At 53.9% G+C, this 20,397-nt stretch overlaps 3 non-coding genes and 2 pseudogenes across 3 annotated transcripts; all 5 read left to right on the forward strand.

Annotated features, from left to right (window-relative positions):
* Nucleotides 1-5,265: 5,265 nt before the first annotated feature.
* On the forward strand, nt 5,266-5,443 carry LOC133106340 (U2 spliceosomal RNA; annotated as a pseudogene).
* A 339-nt stretch (nt 5,444-5,782) lies between these two features.
* Nucleotides 5,783-5,899, forward strand: LOC133105742 (U5 spliceosomal RNA). Its single transcript, XR_009703935.1, has one exon. It is a non-coding gene; the product is annotated as a U5 spliceosomal RNA (small nuclear RNA).
* Nucleotides 5,900-10,875: 4,976 nt separating this feature from the next.
* Nucleotides 10,876-11,077, forward strand: LOC133106328 (U2 spliceosomal RNA; annotated as a pseudogene).
* Nucleotides 11,078-18,089: 7,012 nt separating this feature from the next.
* Nucleotides 18,090-18,280, forward strand: LOC133106301 (U2 spliceosomal RNA). Its single transcript, XR_009704466.1, has one exon. It is a non-coding gene; the product is annotated as a U2 spliceosomal RNA (small nuclear RNA).
* A 352-nt stretch (nt 18,281-18,632) lies between these two features.
* Nucleotides 18,633-18,749, forward strand: LOC133105743 (U5 spliceosomal RNA). Its single transcript, XR_009703936.1, has one exon. It is a non-coding gene; the product is annotated as a U5 spliceosomal RNA (small nuclear RNA).
* The last annotated feature ends 1,648 nt before the right edge of the window (nt 18,750-20,397 follow it).

Below are 20,397 nucleotides of genomic sequence, written 5' to 3' on the forward strand. Positions count from 1 at the left end.
GTATGTGTCGAGTGTTTTTGGCGGCTGTGCCTGCCAGTGGAGGACAGTGGATCTTGGTGGGAGGAGCCAGCTGAGTCCGGCTGTTACGGTAGCTCCCGACCGGCCAGTCAGTGCGTGCGCAGGGTTCTTGGGAAGGCGGGGAGGGGGGCCGGCCCCTGGGCCAGGTGGCATCTGCCCCGAGCGCGGTCCGGGGGCACCGGGAGGGCGCCGTCGGCAGGGGCCAGTTTGTGGTTATCGCTTCTCGGCCTTTTGGCTAAGATCCAAGTGGTTTGTGGTGGAGAGAAGCGACAGAAAGTAAGTATGTCATCAAACAATTGGAGAGCCGGGAGGAACACTGCAAGAGTGAAGTGGGCAGGAGCCCCAGGGAGCATGCCCCAGAGGGAAGAGTTTGTGAAGGGGTTCGTGTTGGAGAAGTTCTCTCTGTCAGAGAGGGATATTCTGGGCATTCAGAGGAACGGGAGAGAGGAGTTTGTGGACGTGGCCTTCAGAGGACCGGAGGCTTTCCAGGCGTTCATGGAGAGGTGCAAAAGGGAAGATCTGGGGGCTTTCCGGGTGGAGTCCATGGAAAGGAGGAACCACAGGGTGGTCATCATCAACCTGTTCGATATGAACGTGCCAGATGAGGCTGTCGGGAGGTACCTGGAGAGGTACACCAGGGTGGTGGCCGGACCCAGTTACCGGAGGGACGTCTACGGCTTCTGGAACGGCCAGAGGGTGTACGAGGTCCTGCTCCGGGAGAGTGACCATGGCTACGAGGGCTACCTCCATCCTCCAGCCCTCTGCATGGTCGAAGGAGTGAAGGGCCACATCTCGTATTCCAGGCAGCCTCCTTTTTGTCGGAGGTGCATGGAGGTGGGCCATGTCGACGCGGGGTGCAGGTCGGTGGTGTGCCACAACTGCCGGCAGCGAGGGCACATGGCGGTCGAGTGCAAGGAGCCGCGCACCTGCAACGTATGTGGCTCCGGGGACCATCTCATGAGGGCATGCCCGAAGCGCCGCCGCACCGACGCCGACGCAGCCAGGGAGAGAGCAGCGCCTACACCAGGGCCAGGGGGGGCTGAGAGGCCTGTACCAGGCCCAACAGAGGCTGAGAGGCCTACACCAGGCCCAACAGAGGCTGAGAGGCCTACACCAGGCCCAACAGAGGCGGAGGGGCCTATATCGAGACCGGCAGGGGCTGAGAGGCCTACACCAGGCCCAACAGAGGCTGAGGGGCCTACAACGAGACCGGCAGGGGCTGAGAGGCCTACACCAGGCCCAACAGAGGCTGAGGGGCCTACACCAGGCCCAGTGGAGGCTGAGGGGCCTACACCAGGCCCAGCAGAGCATAGCAAGGCAGAGAGCAGGAAGGGGGAGCAGAGAGGGCCTATGCCGGGCTCAGCGGGGCCTAACATTGAGGAAGGCCCGATCCCGGACACCGACCTGGAGCTCGGCAGCATGGAAAGGAGGGAGACGGCGGATGAGGGCAGCGACGACTCCGACATGGAGCTGTCCATGGAGGAGGATGCCGTCATCAGGCTGAGGGGAGAGAAGAGGAAGGAGAGGCCTGAGATGGCTGGAGCTCCACCAGGGGGGAGGCAGGCAAAGGCCAGGGCTCCGGTCAAGGCCATAGCCAGGCCCAAGGACTGGGCCGAAGAGGTGGAGAACGAGATGGGGGATTCGGACGCTCCATTGCCGACGGAACCCAGGATGGGGATGGAGAAGATTTTTGGACGGAGGTAGGCTGAAAGCCTCAGTAATAATATTATTTCTGTAATGGAGAAAACCTGCATGTCATTAAACACAAGGGGCATAAAGGAAAAGGATAAACGGTCTGCACTGTTTTTATCCCTAAAAGAGATGCCTTGGGATGTGATTTTTCTGCAGGAATGTCATTTGGGAGGGGGGAAAGATGTAGATGTGTTTAGGAAGGATTGGGTGATGGGGCCTTCGGTTTGGTCAGTGGGGAATGTCCATGCTGACGGTTTGGGGATTTTGTTTCAAGGGAGGGGTGTGTTGATAGAAGAATTCCTGTCTGTAGTACCAGGGAAACTAATGTGGGTAGATGTTCTGTGGGGAGGGGAAAAATTTAGGTTGATAAATGTGCATGCCCCGTGCAACATTTCTGAACGTTTTAATTTCTTTAAGGTTTTACCAGATTTGTTGGCTACAAATAGAAATATTATTTTGGGGGGGATTTTAATGTGTCTATGGACGAGGGGATAGTGGGAGGGAGGAGGGATTTTTCGGCTCTTTATTTAAAAAAAGAGATTTTGGACACATTTGCTTTGTTTGACTGTTTTAGAGAAGATGGCCGACAGGGGGAGGGGTTTACCTGGGCAAACTCCAGGGGCTGCAGGAGAAGGTTAGACTATTTTTTTGTATCAAAAAAATTTAAGTTGAAAAATTTTGGGGTGTTTCCTAGTTGGTCCTCAGACCATTGTTTTATAAAGTGTATTTTGGAGGGAGGGGAGCCTGAAAGGAAAAGGGTTTGGGTTTTTAATGCGGAACTCCTGGAAGACTTTTGTTTTGTTGAGCAATTTAGGGAATTTTATTTGGGGTGGAAGGCCTTCAAAGCCCAGTTTGTATGTGTTCTGGATTGGTGGGAGGTGGTGAAGGTAAGGATAAAAGAGTTCTGTGTGGCATACGGGATAGCAAGGAGGAGGGAAGAGAGAGAGAGGGTGTGGGTATTGCAGAGTGAATTGCAATACTGGGTGGGCGTGGCAAACAGGGGAGGGAGGGTGAGGGCGGACGAAGTGAGGACCTTAAAAGAGCAAATAAAGGCGTACTATGTGGAGAAAGCAAGGCGGTTTGCCTTCCTGGCGAGGGTGGAGAGGAAGGAAAAGGACGAGAGGGTAACGCCTTTCTTTTTCAAGGCGGTGAGTGCGCGCCAAAGCGAGGGATGGATGGAGGCATTAGCCACAAAGGAGGGGGAGGTAAGACTGCAGGAGGAAAAGCTGGATGCAGCAGCACGTTTTTATTCTGTGCTGTTTGGTAGGGAGGAGAGGGACACAGAGGAGGGGGACAGGCTGGTGGCGCAGCTCTGGAGGAAGGTAAGGGAGGGACAACAGGAAGCTCTGGGGAGGAGGATAGGGATGGAAGAGGTAAAGGAAGCCTTGTTCTCCCTAAAGGCGGGGAAGACTCCAGGGAGCTATATACCCACTTCTGGGGTATAATGGCGGAGGACCTGGTGGAGGTGTTTAACCGGGTGGGAGAAGTGGGGAAAATGCCCCAGTCAATGAGGGAGGGGGTTATACACCTGCTCTTCAAGAAGGGTGAGAGGACAGATCTGGGGAACTGGCGGCCAGTCACACTCCTCTGCACCGACTACAAGGTGCTGGGGAAGGTGCTGGCCAACAGGGCCAAGGGGGTTCTGGGGGAAGTTCTGGGACCAGATCAAACCTGTGCGGTCCCAGGAAGGATGGGGTCCCAGAATTTAATGTTGCTCAGGGATGTGCTGAGCTGGGCGAGAAGCAGGAAGGTGGGGGTAGGGGTGATCGGCCTGGACCAACAGAAGGCGTTCGACCGGGTCGACCACACCTTCCTGGTGCAGGTTCTGGGAAGGATGGGGTTCGGAGAGCGGTTTATTTCCTGGGTGAAGACCCTCTATAGTGGGGCCTTCAGCCGGGTAAAGGTGAATGGAGCTCTGAGCGCGGCGGTGTCGCAGGGTAGAGGGGTGAGACAGGGGTGCCCTCTGTCCCCACTGCTCTATGTCTGCATTATAGAGCCCCTGGCAGAACTGATGAGGCAGGACAGGGCTTTTAGGGGCCTGCAGATCCCGGGCAGCGGGGGAGAGATTTTAAAGCTGCTGCAGTACGCGGACGACACTACAGTGGTGGTCTCCTCTGAAAGGGATATCGAGAGGGTCATGGGCCTGGTGGGCCAGTACTGTCGGGGGTCGGGGTCCAAAGTGAACTTCAGCAAGTCGGCAGTGATGGTGACCGAGGGATGGAGCGGGAGGAGGGGGGAGCAGCATGGCCTCGCAGTGTGTGAGGACGGGATGAAGGTGCTGGGGATCCGGTTCAGCAGGGAGAGGGCAGACAGGCTGAACTGGGAACAGTGCCTGGAAAAGGTAAGGAAGAGGGTGGGCTTGTGGAGGGCGAGAGCTTTAACATTGACAGGTAAAGTACTAGTGGTGAAGGCGGACTTTTTGCCGCAATTGATTTATTTAGGGAGGGTTTTTCCGATGCCAGCGGTGTGCAGGGTGAAATTGAACCGGTTGATTTTTAATTTCCTGTGGGGAGGGCGGTTAGAGCCGGTAAAACGGGAGGTTTTATTTTTGCCAGTGGAGAAAGGGGGAAGAGGCCTCGTGGACGTGGGCTTAAAGCTAGAGGTGCGATATCTAAAGGGCATTTTTGATACCCTGGTGGGGGATGAGGGCCACAAGTGCCGGCACCTCATGAAGATGTGGGTGGGGACAGCCATGAGAGAGCTGGTGGGGTGGGACAACAGGGGGCCGAGGGCGGAGGACACCCCGTGGTGGTACACAAGGGCAGTTCTCTTTTTAAGAACGCACAGGGAGATCATCATGGCGCAGGGGCTGTGGGACCATCGGGCCCTCTATAAAGCGATCCTGGGCAGGAGGACGAGGGAGGCAGAGAGGGAGGTGGAAAGGTGCGGAGGGCAATGGAGGTGGTTGACAGCCAGGTGGCTCCCAAACCGGGCAGGAGACCTGAACTGGTTGGGAGGTCTGGGAAGACTACCGGTGAGGGAGAGGATGCACAGGGCTGGCACTGCCAGGAGCCCTTTGTGCCCCAGGGGCTGTGGGAGGGAGTAGACGGGAGGGCATGCCCTATGGGAATGCCCTTTTGCAAGAGTGTTCTGGGGGAGGGCAAACAGGGTGGTTTTTCTCCCGGTATGGGCCACAGCAGTGGACAAAGAGGGGGTCATGAGGGCTGCCGGGGTGGGGAGCCTGAAGGCTGAGGAGAGGGAGGTTTTCAGCCTCCTGGTGAGCTGGGGGAAGCTAGCCCTGTGGGACAGCAGGAACAGGAAAATGCTGAATCCCTCAGATGGCACGACGGGGGTGCAGTGTTTCAAGGGGTGGGAGACAAGAGTGGAGGTGGAGATGAGGGTGTGCGCCCAGGTAGAGGGAAAAAAAAGGGGAGAAAAGAAATGGGAAAAGGTGAAGGCCGCCTTGAGCCTGTAAGAGGCAAATGTGTAAATAGTGTAAATAAAAGTGTAAATAATGAATGTATATGTGTTGTCTGTGGAAAAGGTAAGGGGTGGGTATACAGTTGGTGTTATGTGTATGTAATGTAAATAAAATGTAAAATGATATTTGTAAAAATAAAAGTTTCTTATATAAAAAAAATCTGTTCTTATCAGTTTAATATCTGATACGTCCCCTATCAGGGGACTATATATTAAACGGATTTTTGGCACAGGGAGTCGGAGAAGGAGCTTGCTCCGTCCGCTTCAAGCATCGACCCGTTATTGCAGTGCGTTCGGGAACGGTGCGCCTCTCCAAGGTTTGTGCAAAAAAAGGTTGTGTTTTGTTGTCCTTTACTAGGTGGGTGGGTTGCCCTGTTCTTCCCCCTTTTTGTTTGTTTGTTTTTTTGTATGTATGTAAATTGTGTTGTAAATAGGGTGAATATGTGCCCTTGTTGTAAGTGTGCTTGCCTCTGTTTTTTAGCAAAATGATGTAGTTTTGTGTGCGGGATGTAACTGTTTGTTATTGCGCTGTCTCGCTTTTCCCACCTTCCCTCTCGGATTGTCCGGCCGGCTGGCAGCAGTGGCAACCCCGGGTCAGTGGGAGTGGCTGGGAAGGGGGCCGGAGGCGCCTGGTGCACTGAAAGGTCACATTTCGCTCGGGTTTCTCTTCAGCACGCACAAATCTTTCGCCTTTTACTAAAGATTTCCGTGGAGAGGAACGCACCTGAGTTTGTGCTATTTTTGGATGCTCCGTCCACAGGACGGGGCAGCTTCGAACGGTTTAAGGACAGACGGCAATGTGCGACAGGTATGCGGGTTGCTTGCGAGTCGCCGATGAGCCGAGCCGACTTGCTCGTTTCTTACTTATTGCCTGCTTGCCGCGTGCGATCGATGCCCCGCTCGCTAAATAGCTTTGGTCGCTGCCTAGAGAGCAGCTATTCAGTAAGTAACTCGGTAGTAAGTACGTAATAGTGTACTCGGTATGTGTTGAGTGTTTTTGGCGGCTATGCCTGCCAGTAGAGGACAGTGTATCTTGGTGGGAGGAGCAAGCTGAGTCCGGCTGTTACGGTAGCTCGCCGACCGGCCAGTCAGTGCGTGCGCAGGGTTCTTGGGAAGGCGGGGAGGGGGGCCGGCCCCTGGGCCAGGTGGCATCTGCCCCGAGCGCGGTCCGGGGCCACCGGGAGGGCGCCGTCGGCAGGGGCCCGTTTGTGGTTATCGCATCTCGGCCTTTTGGCTAAGATAGGCGGTCGAACCGTTGGTTGGTGGGAGAGGAGTCCTGTCGCGCTCCAAAAAAAAGTAAGTAAATAATAGTTGTCTTTTTTGTTGCTTGTGTTGCTTGTGTCCTTTTTTTGTGTAGGTTGTGTTAAAGAGCCCAACCGGAGAGGAGGAGTGAGGGGATCCTCCGGGAGGGTAAGGCCCTTTTTGGGCGTGCTTTTCCTTTTTCTCTGTGTGTTTCATACTTCTCTGTTAAATTGTTTGTAGTGTGGTTTAGTTTTTGTGTGGTGGCGTATCCGGGATGGCGGCTGCTAGGGTCGGCGTCCGGAGGCACTGCTGTGTCCGTTTCTCGTTGAGGGAGAAGGAAGGGAAGCTCCTGGAGATGTCCCGTTTGGACTTCTCCAGGAAGCTTCTAATCGGGGCTTTAAAGTTTGTCCCGGGAGATATTAATTGTCTGGTGGTTCTTCCCCGGGGTCGGGGTTTTGATGTAAGCTTCCGAACCCCCCAGTTGTTGGGTTCCTTTTGGAACACCGTCGGAAACATTAAGGAGAGCTTCTCAATGTTTGATATTGAGAGGCTCACAGACGATTCAGCAAAACACATTATCTTCAAGATGTATAACGAGACAGTGGAGCCAGAGGACCTGGTATCGTGGCTGGCCAACTACTGTCTCGTTAGGGGGCCAGCACAGAAAATTTTTGACATCGACGGTATCTGGACGGGGAGCTGGAAGGTTCCGGTTAAATTGGTGGAGGATAGAACTGGTTATGGGGGGTTGAGACACCTGCCCTCCCTTATTGTTCTTGGGGAAAACAGGGGGCTGGTCTTCTACCAAGGCCAGCCAAAACTCTGTCGGAAGTGTGGGGCCTACGGCCACCTGGCAGAGGCCTGCCAGGTCATTTTCTGTAACAGGTGCAGGGAGGTGGGGCATCTCGCTGCTGAGTGCGAGAATGGAATCAGGTGCAATCTCTGCAGGTCGTCAAACCACCTGTTCAGAGATTGCCCTGATTCCTACGCGAACAGGGCCAAGCAGGCGAGGGCTGACGCCCGGGAGAGGCAGCGGGAGGAGGGGGAGGCCATGAGGAAGGAGCAGGAGGAGAAGGAAGAGGGAAAGGGCGAGGAAGCCCAAGAAGGGGCAGAAGGTGAAAATGGTGGTCAGGGTGTGGCTGGAACGAGTGGAGTGAGTGAGAATGTGGGAGAGAATGAGGGAGAGGCAGGTGGAGAGAATGTGTGCACAAACGAGGGAACGGGTGTGGGCGTGGCTGGTGGAAAGGGTGCTGGTGAGAATGTGAGAGAGAACGAGGGAGAGGCAGGTGGAGAGAATGTGAGAGTTAATGAGGGAATGAGTGTGGGCGCGGCTGGTGGGAAAGGTGCGGGTGAGAATGTGAGAGTAAATGAGGGAACGAGTGTGGGCGTGGCCGGGAAAGAAGGTGCAGGTGAGGAGGTGGAAGTGAAGGAGGGGGAGAACAGGGAGAAAGAAATGGCCTGTGAACCCGTGGAGTCTCTGTACTCTGACTCCGACTCTGACGCAGTCTTCATGGAGACTGTAACAGAGGGGGAGAGTGATGAGGAAATGTTTGTGGAAGGAATTGTCCGTAAAAGAGGTGCAGAGACTGGAACTGAAGGGGCGGAGAGAAAGAAAAGGGGGGTGAGGGAGAGGTGGGGCCTGATGGCTGGGCTGTCAGACAGCGGGTCATCGGGCTCCTCCCCAATCTACCCGGAGCAGGGCCAAAACCAGGCCCCGTATATCTCCGAGACTGAACCATCGTCATCTGCTGGGTCACCAGCAGGTGGCGGTGGGGTTTTAAAGTGATGGTGAGTCTGGCATTTCTTTTAACTTCGTGGTGTTTTTAATTCTTTCTGCCTGTTTTAACCCTCACTTCTTAATTAAAAAAAAAATATTAATAAAATGGCTTCCCAGCACATGCCCCTCACGGTGGCAACCATTAATGTGTGCAGCGTGAGGACATTAAAGCGGGCAAGATCTGTGTTGTGTTCTTTGGAAAGTGTGCAAGCAGATGTGATTTGCCTACAGGAGTGTGGGCTGCCATATCGCTCCTCCTACAGGATGTGGGAGGACCTATGGCAGCAGGGGCCGTCTCTCTGGAGCGGCTCCCACTCCAATCGGGCGGATGGTGTGGCAGTGCTGGTGAAGAACAGAAACATTGAGGTGAAGGGGAGCACAGTGGTGAGAACAGGCAGAGTTTTATCAGTATCTCTCTCTTTTAATGAAATGAATTTTAACCTCTTAAATATTTATTGCCCCCAGGGGAAGCAGGAGCGCTGGGAGCTCCTTCAGGAGCTTCCTCCATACCTTTTAGGGCGAGCTCCTCTGCTATTGGTTGGAGATTTTAATTGTGTTTTAAACAGGGCGGGGAGGATTTTAAAATGGATAAGACATCCTTTTATTTGAAGAATTTAATCAATGATTTTAAACTCACGGATATTTATTCTGCTCTTAACCCGGGGCAGGAGGGTTTTACCTGGCGCACGAGTGATGGATCCTGGGCATCGAGGATTGACTTCCTCTTTGCCAGGGGTTTTGCTGGTCTGGCATCGTCTCTGAGCCCGGTATTTTACTCAGACCATTCCCTGCTGTGCTGCTCCCTGGCTGTGAAGGCGGGTGTAGCAGTCGGCAGGGGAATATGGAAACTGAACTGCCGGTTGTTGGAGGACCCGGCAGTAGTGATGGCTTTTAATGAAGTTTATGAAGAATGGCTCCTTAATGAAGAAAAACTCCAATGTTTTAATGGGAACCGTGTTGAGTGGTGGGAGTGGGTAAAAAAACAAATAAAGGGATTTTTTATTAAGCAGGGGAGGGAGAAAAAAGCAAAGGAGAGGAGGGTGTGGGTGGGACTACAAAAAAGATTAAATAGATATGGGAACTTAATAAATATGGGGTTTGATTTTAAAGAAGAATATGAAGAGGTCAAAAGAGAGATGGAGATTTTAATGGAGAAGAAATGCCAAAGCATCATTTTTAGCAGTAGAGAAAAGGAGATTGAGGAAGGAGAAAAGTGTACAAGATTCTTTTTTAAAAAGATTTTATCAAGGAATATTTTAATGAAAGGTCTGAAGGGAGAAGATGGAGTTTTAAATACTGATACCGAGGGCATGCTGAGGGTGGTGGAGGAGTTTTACAGTAATTTATTTGGGGAAAAGGAGGTAGAGGAGGAAAGGATGGGGGAGGTGCTAAATTTTATAGAGGGGGTGGTGCAAGACAGAGGCATTTTGGAGGGAGGAATTGGGAGGGAAGATTTAAATTATAGTTTTAAGTCTTTTAAAAAAGGCAAAGCACCTGGCCTAGATGGGCTGCCACGGGAATTTTATGCCACTAAAAAGAAACCAGAGAAGGGTGGGAAGGGGGTTCTGGACTTTTATTCTGTGTTGTGGTGCCACTTTGTGGCGCTGCAGGTGTCCTTGTGTTTGTCCTTGTCTTGTAAAGCGTCCTTTTTTGTCAAGTTTTTTAGCGGGGCCTATTTTAAAAGCATTGGGGTGGTGAGGGTGCCGTTATCGGTGCCCTTGGCTTTTAAAATGGTGGGAGGGTATGTGAAGATGAAGGCCTTTTTAAAGAAGATGGGGTTGGAAGGGGTGGGAGCGGGGGTTTTAACTAACCACAAGTCTCTCCTGTCCTTTGTGCAGGGTAGGGATCCGGTGAGCCAGGTGCGTGAGCTGGCAGTAGGCCAGCCAGAAGAAGTTTGGAACGCTGTGGCCCACCCAGATCTGCTGCATCGCCATAGAGACCTGGCCTGGCTGGCGGCGCATGGGGTCCTCCCGGTCCAAGGAGTGCTGCATGCCCGGAGACTGGCCAGGACTGCAAAGTGCCCTTGGCCCAGGTGTGAAGAGGAGGAGTCGGTCCGCCACTACCTGTGGGACTGCCCAGTGGCAAGGACCCTCTGGACACAGTGCGGGCCCCTGATCCAGCTGCTGCTGGGAGCGGGACTGACCCTGCAGTGCCAGATGGTGCTGTACGGCGTGGGCAAGGGAAGGACCTCACGCCAGTGGAGATGTTTGTGGCTGGCCATAAACTGTGTGAAACAGGCCATCTGGACTGCCCGCACTGTGTGGCTGAAAGAGAACAGGGCCTTGTCACCGGAGGCACTGAGTAGGGTGGCGTTTGCCTCCCTCAGGGACTACATGTGGCGAGACCGGCGGAGAAGAGGTGTGGACTGGGCCAAGGGGGCATGGGGGCATGCAGCCTGGACAATGATCATGGGGCCGGGAGGGCCAGCTTGACCGGCCTGGATCTGTTATGACGAGGTAACAGGGGCGGTGTGAAGGCAGGTTGTTTAAGAGCGCCCACCGCTGCCCGGTACAAAGGTCTTCTGTTTTAAGGATCCTGTCGGTTATTTTAAACAGTTGTGTGGTTTTAAATAAAAGGGGAAGCGTAAAGGGTCATGGTGGGAATTTTAATAAAATTACATGCCTTTATTGTATTTATGTATATATTTTTTACTGGAATGTAATTTTGTTATTTAAGGGTTGTTATTTATTCCTGTAATGACTTGCCCTTGGAAATAATTTATTGTAACTTCTTTTAATGTATTGATACAATAAAAACCTTTAAAAACAAAAAAAATCTGTTCTTATCAGTTTAATATCTGATACGTCCCCTATCAGGGGACTATATATTAAACAGATTTTTGGCACAGGGAGTCGGAGAAGGAGCTTGCTCCGTCCGCTTCAAGCATCGACCCGTTATTGCAGTGCGTTCGGGAACGGTGCGCCTCTCCAAGTTTTGTGCAAAAAAAGGTTGTGTTTTGTTGTCCTTTACTAGGTGGGTGGGTTGCCCTGTTCTTCCCCCTTTTTGTTTGTTTGTTTTTTTGTATGTATGTGTGTATGTATGTAAATTGTGTTGTAAATAGGGTGAATATGTGCCCTTGTTGTAAGTGTGCTTGCCTCTGTTTTTTAGCAAAATGATGTAGTTTTCTGTGCGGGACGTAACTGTTTGTTGTTATTGCGCTGTCTCGCTTTTCCCACCTTCCCTCTCGGATTTTCCGGCCGGCCGGGTCAGTGGGAGTGGCTGGGAAGGGGGCCGGAGGCGCCTGGTGCGCTGAAAGGTCACATTTCGCTCGGGTTTCTCTTCAGCATGCACAAATCTTTCGCCTTTTACTAAAGATTTCAGTTAATTACCCGGATGGCTTTCCGCTTTGTCTGGGGGAGCACGATGGAAAAACTGAAACGTGTCACCCTCCTCAAGGAGGAGCGGAATGGGGGGCGGGGGGTCCCAGATATCGTAAACATCATTATGGTGCAGGGTCTGGCCACCCTTGTCCAGAACGTAGGGAAGGTGGGTAAGGCCTCTGGTACCTTTGCCAGGTACTATGCCACCCCCTTCCTCAGAGCAATGGGCTTGGGTGTGCTGGACCTCACCATACCCTACAGCTGGGACCCCCCCTATGTCTATCGAGCCCTGAAGGACTTTGCCTACAGGACGGGTCTGCCCAGGGCTGGCCTAACCTCGTGGAGCTACAAAATGATCATGGCTCATTTACGATCTGGCCAAATTGTAACGCTCCCGAGGGGGGGGCCAGACCTGGACCCGCAAGTCATCTGGGCAAATGTGACACACAAGTGTCTTACCAACAAACAAAAAGACATTGCCTGGATGACAGCCCATAGGTGTCTCCCCACACGAACTTTTATGTATCGCCGGCACTTAGCCCTGACTGAACGCTGCCCCCACGGATGCACTGACTCTGAACACATTCACCACCTGTTCTGGGAGTGCTCCGTGGCCAGGCGGGTCTGGGGCCTTGTTTGTTCCTCTGTCTCCCTAAGCAGGTTCCTGCCGAGGTCCTCCCTGATGGCTGAGGGCATCCTCTACGGTCCGCCGGGGGGATGCAAGACCACCGTGCTCCAGCGTCAGTGGAGGATCATCAACACCGTGAAGCAGGTCCTGTGGGAGACGAGGAACATCAAGGTCTACCAAAAAACAACTGTAGACCTGATCACTCTCCGGAGGAGGATTCAAAACCTCCTCCAAGACGGCGTGATGTTGGACATTCACACCAACAAGACCCTGGCGAGAGAGAAATGGGGGGTGGACCACTGGAAAGAACTGGTTATATAGTCCACCCCCCCAAGAGGGGCAAGACATTCTCAACACCTGCCAAACCCGAGCAAGATGGACCCTTTTTAAGCATTTTTGCCCGCTTTGGGCTTTCTTAAAAAGACTCACTTTGTTGTTTTTCGTTTGTTCTGATATGATTTTCCTAAGACTTGTTTTTCATTTGTTTAGTCATCTGTTTGCACGTTTTTGTTTGGAGTTATGTTTCTTGTGATTTACAGTTGTTGTCTAGTTTTGTCGAGTGTTTGTTTTTGTTGAAATCATTATTTTGAGTTATTGAGTGTGTTTTAAAAAGGAAAAGAATTTTAAAATGTAAAAGAAATTTAAACCAATAAAACAACCTTTTACTAAAGATTTCCGTGGAGAGGAACGCACCTGAGTTTGTGCTATTTTTGGATGCTCCGTCCACAGGACGGGGCAGCTTCGAACGGTTTAAGGACAGACGGCAATGTGCGACAGGTATGCGGGTTGCTTGCGAGTCGCCGATGAGCCGAGCCGACTTGCTCGTTTCTGACTTATCGCCTGCTTGCCGCGTGCGATTGATGCCCCGCTCGCTAAATAGCTTTGGTCGCTGCCTAGAGAGCAGCTATTCAGTAAGTAACTTGGTAGTAAGTACGTAATAGTGTACTCGGTATGTGTTGAGTGTTTTTGGCGGCTGTGCCTGCCGGCAGAGGACACTGTATCTTGGTGGGAGGAGCAAGCTGAGTCCGGCTGTTACGGTAGCCCGCCGACCGGCCAGTCAGTGCGTGCGCAGGGTTCTTGGGAAGGCGGGGAGGGGGGCCGGCTCCTGGGCCAGGTGGCGTCTGCCCCGAGCGCGGTCCGGGGGCACCGAGAGGGCGCCGTCGGCAGGGGCCAGTTTGTGGTTATCGCTTCTCGGCCTTTTGGCTAAGATCCAAGTGGTTTGTGGTGGAGAGAAGCGACAGAAAGTAAGTATGTCATCAAACAATTGGAGAGCCGGGAGGAACACTGCAAGAGTGAAGTGGGCAGGAGCCCCAGGGAGCATGCCCCAGAGGGAAGAGTTTGTGAAGGGGTTCGTGATGGAGAAGTTCTCTCTGTCAGAGAGGGATATTCTGGGCATTCAGAGGAACGGGAGAGAGGAGTTTGTGGACGTGGCCTTCAGAGGACCAGAGGCTTTCCAGGCGTTCATGGAGAGGTGCAAAAGGGAAGATCTGGGGGCTTTCCGGGTGGAGTCCATGGAAAGGAGGAACCACAGGGTGGTCATCATCAACCTGTTCGATATGAACGTGCCAGATGAGGCTGTCGGGAGGTACCTGGAGAGGTACACCAGGGTGGTGGCCGGACCCAGATACCGGAGGGACGTCTACGGCTTCTGGAACGGCCAGAGGGTGTACGAGGTCCTGCTCCGGGAGAGTGACCATGGCTACGAGGGCTACCTCCATCCTCCAGCCCTCTGCATGGTCGAAGGAGTGAAGGGCCACATCTCGTATTCCAGGCAGCCTCCTTTTTGTCGGAGGTGCATGGAGGTGGGCCATGTCGACGCGGGGTGCAGGTCGGTGGTGTGCCACAACTGCCGGCAGCGAGGGCACATGGCGGTCGAGTGCAAGGAGCCGCGCACCTGCAACGTATGTGGCTCTGGGGATCACCTCATGAGGGCATGCCCTGAGCGCCGCCGCACCTACGCCGACGCAGCCAGGGAGAGAGCAGCGCCTACACCAGGGCCAGCAGGGGCTGAGAGGCCTACACCAGGCCCAACAGAGGCTGAGAGGCCTACACCAGGCCCAACAGAGCTGACGGGCCTACACCAGGCCCAAAGGAGGCGGAGGGGCCTATATCGAGACCGGCAGGGGCTGAGAGGCCTACACCAAGGAGTGTCCATGCTGACGGTTTGGGGATTTTGTTTCAAGGGAGGGGTGTGTTGATAGAAGAATTCCTGTCTGTAGTACCAGGGAAACTAATGTGGGTAGATGTTCTGTGGGGAGGGGAAAAATTTAGGTTGATAAATGTGCATGCCCCGTGCAACATTTCTGAACGTTTTAATTTCTTTAAGGTTTTACCAGATTTGTTGGCTACAAATAGAAATATTATTTTGGGGGGGATTTTAATGTGTCTATGGACGAGGGGATAGTGGGAGGGAGGAGGGATTTTTCGGCTCTTTATTTAAAAAAAGAGATTTTGGACACATTTGCTTTGTTTGACTGTTTTAGAGAAGATGGCCGACAGGGGGAGGGGTTTACCTGGGCAAACTCCAGGGGCTGCAGGAGAAGGTTAGACTATTTTTTTGTATCAAAAAAATTTAAGTTGAAAAATTTTGGGGTGTTTCCTAGTTGGTCCTCAGACCATTGTTTTATAAAGTGTATTTTGGAGGGAGGGGAGCCTGAAAGGAAAAGGGTTTGGGTTTTTAATGCGGAACTCCTGGAAGACTTTTGTTTTGTTGAGCAATTTAGGGAATTTTATTTGGGGTGGAAGGCCTTCAAAGCCCAGTTTGTATGTGTTCTGGATTGGTGGGAGGTGGTGAAGGTAAGGATAAAAGAGTTCTGTGTGGCATACGGGATAGCAAGGAGGAGGGAAGAGAGAGAGAGGGTGTGGGTATTGCAGAGTGAATTGCAATACTGGGTGGGCGTGGCAAACAGGGGAGGGAGGGTGAGGGCGGACGAAGTGAGGACCTTAAAAGAGCAAATAAAGGCGTACTATGTGGAGAAAGCAAGGCGGTTTGCCTTCCTGGCGAGGGTGGAGAGGAAGGAAAAGGACGAGAGGGTGACGCCTTTCTTTTTCAAGGCGGTGAGTCCGCGCCAAAGCGAGGGATGGATGGAGGCATTAGCCACAAAGGAGGGGGAGGTAAGACTGCAGGAGGAAAAGCTGGATGCAGCAGCACGTTTTTATTCTGTGCTGTTTGGTAGGGAGGAGAGGGACACAGAGGAGGGGGACAGGCTGGTGGCGCAGCTCTGGAGGAAGGTAAGGGAGGGACAACAGGAAGCTCTGGGGAGGAGGATAGGGATGGAAGAGGTAAAGGAAGCCTTGTTCTCCCTAAAGGCGGGGAAGACTCCAGGGAGGGACGGGATCACCAGGGAGCTATATACCCGCTTCTGGGGTATAATGGCGGAGGACCTGGTGGAGGTGTTTAACCGGGTGGGAGAAGTGGGGAAAATGCCCCTATCAATGAGGGAGGGGGTAATAAATCTGCTCTTCAAGAAGGGTGAGAGGACAGATCTGGGGAACTGGCGGCCAGTCACACTCCTCTGCACCGACTACAAGGTGCTGGGGAAGGTGCTGGCCAACAGGGCCAAGGGGGTTCTGGGGGAAATTCTGGGACCAGATCAAACCTGTGCGGTCCCAGGAAGGATGGGGTCCCAGAATTTAATGTTGCTCAGGGATGTGCTGAGCTGGGCGAGAAGCAGGAAGGTGGGGGTAGGGGTGATCGGCCTGGACCAACAGAAGGCGTTCGACCGGGTCGACCACACCTTCCTGGTTCGGAGAGCGGTTTATTTCCTGGGTGAAGACCCTCTATAGTGGGGCCTTCAGCCGGGTAAAGGTGAATGGAGCTCTGAGCGCGGCGGTGTCACAGGGTAGAGGGGTGAGACAGGGGTGCCCTCTGTCCCCACTGCTCTATGTCTGCATTATAGAGCCCCTGGCAGAACTGATGAGGCAGGACAGGGCTTTTAGGGGCCTGCAGATCCCGGGCAGCGGGGGAGAGATTTTAAAGCTGCTGCAGTACGCGGACGACACTACAGTGGTGGTCTCCTCTGAAAGGGATATCGAGAGGGTCATGGGCCTGGTGGGCCAGTACTGTCGGGGGTCGGGGTCCAAAGTGAACTTCAGCAAGTCGGCAGTGATGGTGACCGAGGGATGGAGCGGGAGGAGAGGGGAGCAGCATGGCCTCGCAGTGTGTGAGGACGGGATGAAGGTGCTGGGGATCCGGTTCAGCAGGGAGAGGGCAGACAGGCTGAACTGGGAACAGTGCCTGGAAAAGGTAAGGAAGAGGGTGGGCTTGTGGAGGGCGAGAGCTTTAACATTGACAGGTAAAGTACTAGTGGTGAAGGCGGACTTTTTGCCGCAATTGATTTATTTAGGGAGGGTTTTTCCGATGCCAGCGGTGTGCAGGGTGAAATTGAACCGGTTGATTTTTAATTTCCTGTGGGGAGGGCGGTTAGAGCCGGTAAAACGGGAGGTTTTATTTTTGCCAGTGGAGAAAGGGGGAAGAGGCCTCGTGGACGTGGGCTTAAAGCTAGAGGTGCGATATCTAAAGGGTATTTTTGATACCCTGGTGGGGGATGAGGGCCACAAGTGCCGGCACCTCATGAAGATGTGGGTGGGGACAGCCATGAGAGAGCTGGTGGGGTGGGACAACAGGGGGCCGAGGGCGGAGGACACCCCGTGGTGGTATACAAGGGCAGTTCTCTTTTTAAGAACGCACAGGGAGATCATCATGGCGCAGGGGCTGTGGGACCATCGGGCCCTCTATAAAGCGATCCTGGGCAGGAGGACGAGGGAGGCAGAGAGGGAGGTGGAAAGGTGCGGAGGGCAATGGAGGTGGTTGACAGCCAGGTGGCTCCCAAACCGGGCAGGAGACCTGAACTGGTTTGGAGGTCTGGGAAGACTACCGGTGAGGGAGAGGATGCACAGGGCTGGCACTGCCAGGAGCCCTTTGTGCCCCAGGGGCTGTGGGAGGGAGTCGACGGGAGGGCATGCCCTATGGGAATGCCCTTTTGCAAGAGTGTTCTGGGGGAGGGCAAACAGGGTGGTTTTTCTTCCGGTATGGGCCACAGCAGTGGACAAAGAGGGGGTCATGAGGGCTGCCGGGGTGGGGAGCCTGAAGGCTGAGGAGAGGGAGGTTTTCAGCCTCCTGGTGAGCTGGGAGAAGCTAGCCCTGTGGGACAGCAGGAACAGGAAAATGCTGAATCCCTCAGATGGCACGACGGGGGTGCAGTGTTTCAAGGGGTGGGAGAGAAGAGTGGAGGTGGAGATGAGGGTGTGCGCCCAGGTAGAGGGAAAAAAAGGGGAGAAAAGAAATGGGAAAAGGTGAAGGCCGCCTTGAGCCTGTAAGAGGCAAATGTGTAAATAGTGTAAATAAAAGTGTAAATAATGAATGTATATGTGTTGTCTGTGGAAAAGGTAAGGGGTGGGTATACAGTTGGTGTTATGTGTATGTAATGTAAATAAAATGTAAAATGATATTTGTAAAAATAAAAGTTTCTTAGATAAGTCAGCCCCTTTTACTAAAGATTTCCGTGGAGAGGAACGCACCTGAGTTTGTGCTATTTTTGGATGCTCCGTCCACAGGACGGGGCAGCTTCGAACGGTTTAAGGACAGACGGCAATGTGCGACAGGTATGCGGGTTGCTTGCGAGTCGCCGATGAGCCGAGCCGACTTGCTCGTTTCTGACTTATCGCCCGCTTGCCGCGTGCGATCGATGCCCCGCTCGCTAAATAGCTTTGGTCGCTGCCTAGAGAGCAGCTATTCAGTAAGTAACAGTGTACTCGGTATGTGTCGAGTGTTTTTGGCGGCTGTGCCTGCCAGTGGAGGACAGTGGATCTTGGTGGGAGGAGCCAGCTGAGTCCGGTCGTTACGGTAGCTCGCCGACCGGCCAGTCAGTGCGTGCGCAGGGTTCTTGGGAAGGCGGGGAGGGGGGCCGGCTCCTGGGCCAGGTGGCGTCTTCCCCCGAGCGCGGTCCGGGGCCACCGGGAGGGCGCCGTCGGCAGGGGCCAGTTTGTGGTTATCGCTTCTCGGCCTTTTGGCTAAGATCAAGTGTAGTATCTGTTCTTATCAGTTTAATATCTGATACGTCCCCTATCAGGGGACTATATATTAAACGGATTTTTGGCACAGGGAGTCGGAGAAGGAGCTTGCTCCGTCCGCTTCAAGCATCGACCCGTTATTGCAGTGCGTTCGGGAACGGTGCGCCTCTCCAAGTTTTGTGCAAAAAAAAGGTTGTGTTTTGTTGTCCTTTACTAGGTGGGTGGGTTGGTTGCCCTGTTCTTCCCCCTTTTTGTTTGTTTTTTTTGTATGTATGTAAATTGTGTTGTAAATAGGGTGAATATGTGCCCTTGTTGTAAGTGTGCTTGCCTCTGTTTTTTAGCAAAATGATGTAGTTTTCTGTGCGGGACGTAACTGTTTGTTGTTATTGCGCTGTCTCGCTTTTCCCACCTTCCCTCTCGGATTGTCTGTCTGTCCGGCCGGCTGGCGGCAGTGGCAACCCCGGGTCAGTGGGAGTGGCTGGGAAGGGGGCCGGAGGCGCCTGGTGCGCTGAAAGGTCACATTTCGCTCGGGTTTCTCTTCAGCACGCACAAATCTTTCGCCTTTTACTAAAGATTTCCGTGGAGAGGAACGCACCTGAGTTTGTGCTATTTTTGGATGCTCCGTCCACAGGACGGGGCAGCTTCGAACGGTTTAAGGACAGACGGCAATGTGCGACAGGTATGCGGGTTGCTTGCGAGTCGCCGATGAGCCGCGCCGACTTGCTCGTTTCTGGCTTATCGCCTGCTTGCCGCGGCCAGTTTGTGGTCATCGCTTCTCGGCCTTTTGGCAAAGATAAAGACGGGAAGAGGATGGCAGCGCCGGAAGGTGATGTGCCGACCCACAGGGTGCGGCTGAGGAATACGGTTCGGGTGGAGATGGAGGACGGAGAGAGGAGGAAAGGTTTCACGCTGGAGTTTTTTGTTAAGAACATCTTGAAGGAGCTATTGAGGGTTGACAGCGAGACAGTTTTTTGCCTGCAGGATTTTTCCCCGAGAGGGTTTTTTGATTTGACGTTCATGTCAGAAGCCGCCTGCTACAACCTGCACCAAAAGTTTTTGGAACACAAGGAGGACCCGGCCTTGCAAGGGATTACGGTGCATCTGCTGTACAACAAGGCCCTGCGACCCCTGATGATCCACCTCTACAATCCTTTTGTTCGGGAGGACATCCTGGCCTTCCTGCACAGGTACTGTTCAGATGTGAGGGAGGGGGTAAAGTTGAAGGATCGATTTGGGTTTTGGAACGGGAAAAGACATTTTAATGTGCGCTTCAAACAGGATCCTTCAGGGGTGGGAGGGGTGGCACATCCTCCTGGGGCTTTCTCCATAGGCCCGGACAGGGGCTACCTAGTCTACCCAGGGCAACCTTTGTACTGTCGTCGGTGTGGAATGTACGGGCATGTTAAGGCGGTGTGCTCCACCGACCGATGTAGACATTGTGCATCGACGGAGCATGCGACAAGAGACTGTGTGGCCCCGAAAACCTGCAGTCTCTGCGGGAGTGTGGAGCACCTTTTCCGGGCCTGCCCAGAAAGGGTGAGGTCGTTTGCGGCCTTGGTGCAGGGTGAGTTTGGGGCCTACTCTGGGCCTCCTGGAGGTCAAGCACGGCCTAGCACCAGGAGTTCCGGCTTGGGCTCCGGTCCGGCTCCGGATTCCGGTTCGGGTTCCGGTCCGGCTCCGGATTCCGGTTCGGGTTCCGGTCCGGCTCCGGTTTCTGGTCCGGTTCCGGGTTCCGGTCTGGGCCTACTCACCGGCCATGGGGCCGCGGGATCGGGACCCTGCTCCGGTTCTGGGAGGCATGGATTGGAGGTCCGGGAGAGAGCAGATCTTCGGGCCTTCCTCGCGTCCTGGCCTGGGTTTGGGGCTGGGGGCAGTGGTGATGAAGGCGAGGGCCTTGGCGGAGGAGTCCGGGGTCCCAAGAGAGGGCTCGCCGGAGCTATTCTCCCCTTTGTCGGCGTCTTCTGTGGAGGAGGTTTTGTCCCCAGAGGCGGAAGGAGCTGCTATGTGCACCACAGCGGACCTGCAGACCCCATTGGCGTGGGGGGACAGCCCTCCTCCAGAGGGGGAGGTGCCGGTGTGGGCGCAGGTGGCAGCACGAAAGCGGGTTCGCTCTGGGGACACGAACGGGAGGGAAGCAAAGGCGGGACCGGGCATCCCTCTGCAGAACAGGTTCCTGGCCCTATCAGACTCGGCGGAGGGGGAGGCCCAGGAGGTGGACATTGAGGTGGACCTGGAGGAGTCATCCGGAGCCTCTGCGGCCTCAGCGGGACCGGCAGTCAGCCCGGCTT

This window comes from Conger conger, chromosome 12 (genome assembly GCF_963514075.1).
Source record: "Conger conger chromosome 12, fConCon1.1, whole genome shotgun sequence".
Lineage (NCBI taxonomy): Eukaryota > Metazoa > Chordata > Actinopteri > Anguilliformes > Congridae > Conger > Conger conger.